We start from the raw sequence: 7,230 nt of genomic DNA on the forward strand, positions 1-7,230 counted from the left end.
AAATGAAAATTCCTTCATGGTTGTGGCATTTTTGATATGGTCACTTGAATTTTGGTGGCTTGAAGATCCTTCAAAGGAAGAGTATGGTGACGGGGCATTATGAAATTGTTGTTCCGTCTCAAGTTTGTGAAAAATGTGTTGTTGGAAAGCAACGTCGTTTCAATTTCCTAATAGTAAGTCATGGAGATCCAAGGAGGTATTAGGCCAGTACACTCGGATGTCTGTGGGCCATTAACACCAATCTCTAATGGGGGCAAAAGGTATTTTATTACCTTTATTGATGATTATTTGAGGAAGACTTGGGTGTACATTCTGAAAGAAAAATCAAAGGCTTTTAATGTATTTAGAAGATTCAAAGTGTGTGTGGAGATTGAGACTGGAAGGGCCATTAAGAACCTTCTGATAGATCACGAAGGAGAATAATTATCTAAGGTATTTGATGAATTTTGTGAGACTCGTGACATTTTAAAAGAGCTTAGAACACATATACACCACAGCAAAATGGTGTGACCGAGAGGAAGAATAGAACCATTCTTAACATGGTTCTTAGCTTGCTGGCTCAGGGAAGAGTTCTATAGGAATTTATGCCAGAACGATAAAATGGAGCATTCTTATCTTGAACAGAAGTTCCACTTTTCCTCTTCGAGATGTAATACCCGAGAAAGTGTGGAGCGGAAGGAAACCGGCAGTAGACCACTACAAAAAATTTGGATCCATTGCTTATGCACATATTCCAAAAGAAAAAAGAAAGAAGCTTGATGATAGAGATGATAAATGTGTTTTTCTTGGTGTTAGTGAAACATGGTGTGCTAGCATTTGATGTAAAAAATGAGGTTGCAGCAGTTGTGCGTGTGCCTTTTCCACCTGGGAGATATGGTGTGTTGACTCAGGTAAAGGATGAGCTATCCTATGTAACTGTTTACAACGATTGCGGGGATGTTTTTTTGTTAGATATGTACGGAGGAATGTACATGAGTATGAATCGTACTGTGTGAGTGAATCTTGGACGCAAGAAGTCTCGACAAACATTGGAGAAATATCCCTTTGTTGACAACGGTACTCTGTTGTGCAGCGTATTACCGTGTATAAACGGTGGTGATGACATTGTGGTGATCTACAAAACTGAAAGGATATATATTTATTACCTGAATCGGAAGAAGGTGGAGACTATTATGACTCCAGCACAATTAAATCCTAAGAGAAGATTCATACCATACACAAACATCCTCGCTGTGATACATGAGTTGAAGAAGTAGTTGTTCTGTCAAGTAGAATTCTCATGTTTAATTTCATCCTCTTTTGTTTTTATATGACTTGGATTGTAGATTAAGTTGTTTTTCGAATAGACATGTTTTGGATTGCCAATATAGTTTGAACGTTTTTTCCTCCACTCATTTTGAATTATTTGTTGCTTGATTGCATTGTTTTACTTGTGAGTTCCTTTCTACTGTTACTGTTTAAATTTGACGATGGAATGTGCGGTATGATCTACACATTCCACTTTCATCAGAACGGAACTCACAAGTAAAAACACACAATCAAGAAACAAATAACTAAAAATGAGTGATGGAAAAAACGTTCAAACTACCTTGGCAATCCAAAACATGTCTATCACCAAAAGAACTTAATCTGCAATCCAAGTCATATAAAAACAAAAGAAGATGATATTAAACATGAGAATTCTACTTGACAGCAACAACAACAGAACAAATTTTTCTTCAGCTCATGTATCGCAATGAGGCTGTTTGTGTACGGTATGAATCTTCTCTTAGGATTTAATTGTCCTGGAGTCATAATAGTCTCCACCTTCTGCCCATTCAGGTAATAAAGATATATCCTTTCAGTTGTGTAGATCACCACAATGTCATCACCACTGTTTATAAACGGTAACACACTGCACAACACAGTATCATTGTCAACAAAGGGATCTTTCTCCAATGTTTGCCGAGACTTCTTGTCTCCAAGATTTATGCACACACTACGATTCAGGCTCATGTCCATTCCTCCCTACATATCTAACATAAAAACATCCTCACAATCATTGTAAACAGTTACATAGGATAGCTCATCCTTTACATGAGTCAACACACCATATCTCCTAGGTGAAATAGGCACACGTAGAACTGCTGCAACCTCATTTTTTTACATCAAATGCTAGCACACCATTTTCTCCATATTCATCATACAAGATATTCAATTCTTGACAAAGAAGGTTGTGACTAGACGAGATGTTTTTGTTGAGGATAATACTTTGGATTGGACTATACATCAGTATACTCCAATCCTAATTAATAATGAAGTCGAAGAAGTAGTTGCCACACCCAAAATTGCTGAAATTTCTACTGAAGCAGGTTATGATATTTCACCACAAGTTTTGGAAGAAATTAATGCTCCTGATCAGCCTCTTAGTTGTGCTTGCATAAGGCCCACATAGATGATGGATTATAAGGTAGCAACAATTCTTGTTAATGAAGATTCCCCACTTTGCTTTGTTTGTAGACTGTGATCCTACAACTTTTGAGAATGCTGTCAAAGAGGAGAAATGGAGAAAAGCTCACTACTACAAATATCACTTTTAGCGACAATTATTTAATGGCAATAAAATAAATGCCGCTAAATTATCTTTTACAATCCATTATTAGCGGCAATTGACCATTAGTCGGTAATAATTGACCCATTAACGACAATTATTTTTTACTTAAAGAAATGACTAATAGACCATTTCATTAAAAGAATACCTTTTATTCCAAAATACCCCCAACATTCTGTACAGGGCTATAGCTAAACCCATTTCACTCCCAAAACCCCCCAAATTCTAAAAAAAGGCAATTCCAAATTACGACGTCTTCATCTGAAGCGCAATCCGAGATTCACCACATTGGCATGAAGCACCATCAATTTCTCTGAAGCTTCATCTTCTTTGTCTTCGACTTCATCGTTTGTATCTCCGTTTTCTTCATCCGCCATCAACTTTTTCAATCCTTTGTCACCTCTTCGAGGTACGCCGCATTTTGTTTTATTTTTTTTGAATGTGATTAGATGATGATGAATGTTTTTTGTATGAGCGATGAAATTACCATATATAAGAACTGCACTCTTGCAATGAAGTTATAGTTTGCTGAGATAGAGTTGTACTTTGTTCATGGCGTGTTGTGATAAGCTTGATCTGTAAATAATTTTGCTCTGTATTTGCCTTTTCTCTACTTCAGTTTGCTTGGTATGTAATGCAACAATTTGTACCTTGCTTAATGCAATCATTGTCTATTTTATGATTTTCTTTTTCAAACCATGCTTTTACTAATATGGTTTTTTTGTGTATGACTATAAAATCATGATATATAAGGATTAGTATATGTAGTGTCCAGAGAGTTGTGCTCTATGCATTGTACTAAGCTCTAGTTCGTTAATTTGTGCTCTATGCATTGTACTAATCTCTAATTCGTTAATTTGACTACTTTTAGATTTCGCTTTCTCAAAACTTGAATTGGATTTGACTAGCCTAATATAGCTTTGACTAGCCTAACATAGCTTAGAAAATCTGTATATATTAATTAGATTTTGTTTTCTTTTGAATTTAGCTCGAGAAGATAAGTTAAAATTCTCTGTAGCTTAGAACACTATTTAAGATTTCACAACAAAACTAAGAGCAGCCTCTTGCAGGTGTGTTTCCATTGTTTTTTCCTTTAATAGTTTGTTTGCAAGTTTTCACATATTAGTATGTATATGCCTAATTCGTAAGCATGCCATTGAAAAATCATGAAATTTGTCTAATAAACTTTTAGCAGAGAACCAACAGGGCATAAGAAAACTTGTGTTCTCTGCAATTGCTAGGTGCAGTAACATGACATCTTGTTGACATTTCTCCAGGAAGCCTCCTCTTGACACTTATCCAAGCTTCCAATATTCTACAGCCTCTTAGATTCATCATCCAATGATCTGATGTGCTTGAATAGTAAATGAAATATCCAATCTCTTGTGCAACTGTCTGGATCAATAAATCTATGACCTTTNAGCTCTAATTCGTTAATTTGTGCTCTATGCATTGTACTAATCTCTAATTCGTTAATTCGACTCCTTTTAGATTTCGCTTTCTCAAAACTTGAATTTGATTTGATTAGCCTAATATAGCTTTGATGAAGAACATAGCTTAGAAAATCTGTATATATTAATTAGATTTTGTTTTCTTTTGAATTTAGCTCGAGAAGATGAGTTAAAATTCTCTGTAGCTTAGAACACTATTTAAAATTTCATAACAAAACTAAGAGCAGCCTCTTGCAGGTGTGTTTCCATTGTTGTTTCCTTTAATAGTTTGGTTGCAAGTTTTCACATATTAGTATGTATATGCCTAATTCGTAAGCATGCCATTGAAAAATCATGAAATTTGTCTAATAAACTTGTACCAGAGAACCAACAGGGCATAATAAAACTTGTGTTCTCTGCAATTGCTAGGTGCAGTAACATGACATCTTGTTGACATTTCTCCAGGAAGCCTCCTCTTGTCACTTATCCCAGCTTCCAATATTCTACAGCCTCTTAGATTCATCATCTAATGATCTGATGTTGCTTGCATAGTAAATGAAATATCCAATCTCTTGTGCAACTGTCTGGATCAATAAATCTATGACCTTTTCCACAACTTGAGATAAGAATTGGAACATTCCGGTTCGTGATGTATTACAGTAAAGTTAGTAAAATGTATTTTTCTTTTAGAGGTTTGAAGAAAAATAGATAAGTAGTTGAGTTTGAAGTACGAAAAATGCAAACTAGACTTGGTAGCAGATTGATAATGAACAACGTCTTGATGAAGAAGTGCAGTCTTATATTCAGGAATTATTAAAAGCTCAGAGTTGCTTTCGACCCCAAACATCTGAAGATAACAATTCTATTGGCGCCATTGATGAACTGAACAATGAGCCAGGTTCTCTCTTGTTTTATTGATGATAAATCTTGTCAAGTTTGGAGATGTCTCAGGTATTCTGAAAAAGACGTTACTATTACATGGCTTATACTCATTCATCCGGTCATATATATATATATATATATATATATATATATATATATAAGTGGGAAGCCACAAAAGTAAAAGTTGAAATACTATTTTACTCCTATCTTTATTCAAAATATTGTAATAAACAATTAAATATTAAATAATAATTATATAATATTATATTAAATACTTAAAATAAAAATGTGTTTTAAAACGCATTTTAAGAATGTCTCTCCATTCTCCAATATAACTTTTGAGTTTTCTATAGAATTCTAGACTAACTTTTGGCTTATAAATATCATCAATCATACAAAATGCTTAAGCATGGAGATCATAAATTAAGGAAAAGGGTTGCAGTGGAGCGTTCTCTTGCTTTCCGAAAGGTTTAGACTTAGTGGTGTCTGTTGTAGTACTACTCTTATTCTTGTACAGTCTTTCTTTTGCTTTCCACCACCAATTGTTTTTATGTTGTTTGGTTATTGCACTTTTTTATTGTTGTTGTTATTGTTTTCATAATAGTTGTTATAGTATTATATTAAATTCTCTTCACTTTCGTTATTTATGAAACAATATATACGAAACTCTTCAAATTTTGTGATTTTTTGAATTTTGAAACTAAATAAATTTATCTACTATTCTTTTTTCTTATTCCTAGATTATGATATGAATACAAGTCATCAAGAAGCTAACCGGGAGAAGAACAAATAGTTTCATTTTGAAATTAAAAGAGAAGTTTTTTGTAGAATATAGTTCAACTATTAAACTTAATAGTATAAGATATGACTCATATATTTCTTTAGATCTTTTTTATGTTAGATTATGATTTTATGTTTTTCTTTCTCACTTTATAGTTTAGGTATGGTTGATCAAACTGGATTGGTATGCAATCCATATTTTTTTGTAATTATGTATTATTTTGCATTGTTATGAAAAAAATTTCTCTGTTTTCGTGTTATCATATATATATATATATATATTTGTTGAATTATTGGTCATTGTTGATATCAAGCTTAGAAATTGTACTTAATTCTTTTTCCGTTAACTGCCATAGACTGAGTATTGAATCATTAAATAAAGTTCGTGGACCTTCTTTATTAAAATATTTTGGAATCTACCCTTGGGAAAGACAATTGTTGTGCAATTTAATAGTCGTAATCAATCAATTGGAAAAGAGGGTCGAAAGCTTGCTAGCTTTCTAGGCATCATTGCTAGAAACCCAGATTTGACACCGTTAAATACAAATGATTGGCGAGTGTTTGACGAAGAAGAAAAGAAAAGATTGGTGGAGTTTGTGAGGGTATGAAAATATTATTCTTAACAAGTATCATTTCTTTTTATTCATGATATCGTCTTTTTAACTTTTGTCTATCTCTTCAGTAAAAGTTATCAATTCCAACACATGGGGAAGAGTTTGTATACCAATGTGGGGTGGAAGCGTTTATATTGTAAATGAGAGAAGAGAGTTGAGAGAAGGATGGAGTATATTTTATTAATGAAGCAAATGCTTCTTATATAGACGTTACAAACCGACTCTTACTATTTACACAGTAACTTGACTCTTACTATTTACACAGTAACTTGACCTTTACTATTCATGATTAGGACATTTACTATTCATGAATAGTAACCAAATAGTAACTATCACGACTTTTTCTACAAAATACAAAAAAGACACTATTTACTTTACGACTTTTTTACAAAAAACAAAATAAACTTTGGCCAAATGGCCGACATACTATTTCTACTTTATTTAATGGCCTTTACTTTTTTACATGTGGCCGACAATAATTATGACTAATTTACATATATTTTTATGTCTATCTTTATCTTCTTCTTCTCAGCTTACTCCAGTTGTACGTCTGGGATTATGTCATCACCTTGGTTGCACTTGGAACATATATGGTCTGGATATTTGTGTCCAATTAGCTTGCAATATCTTGTCATGAGTTCTTCGGAGATGAATCCTTGTTTTAGTGCTCTAGTTGTTGGAGTAGCTTCTGGTTTTAATAAAGATAAAATCCATTTCTGGACTTCCTCCATATCTGTTTGTCTTATCTCTCTTGAATTGGCATATATCATTAAGTGATCTCTTGAATAATAACTCCATATAGCATTTCCTTGTAGATAATTGTTAGCTAATTCTTGTATGATAGTTGATAATCCAATTATTCTTTTATTTGCATAAAAACTGGGTATCTCGATTTTTGGTATCTCTGGCTGTTGCCCTATGTCTTCCGGTATTA

The 7,230-nt window shown here is 33.4% G+C and overlaps 1 pseudogene; it reads right to left on the reverse strand.

Moving 5' to 3' along the window:
* LOC107016854 overlaps window positions 1-2,967 on the reverse strand; it is a 7,083-nt pseudogene extending 4,116 nt beyond the window's left edge.
* Between the last annotated feature and the right edge of the window lie 4,263 nt (window positions 2,968-7,230).

Source organism: Solanum pennellii, chromosome 4, assembly GCF_001406875.1.
Source record: "Solanum pennellii chromosome 4, SPENNV200".
Taxonomy (NCBI): Eukaryota; Viridiplantae; Streptophyta; class Magnoliopsida; order Solanales; family Solanaceae; genus Solanum; species Solanum pennellii.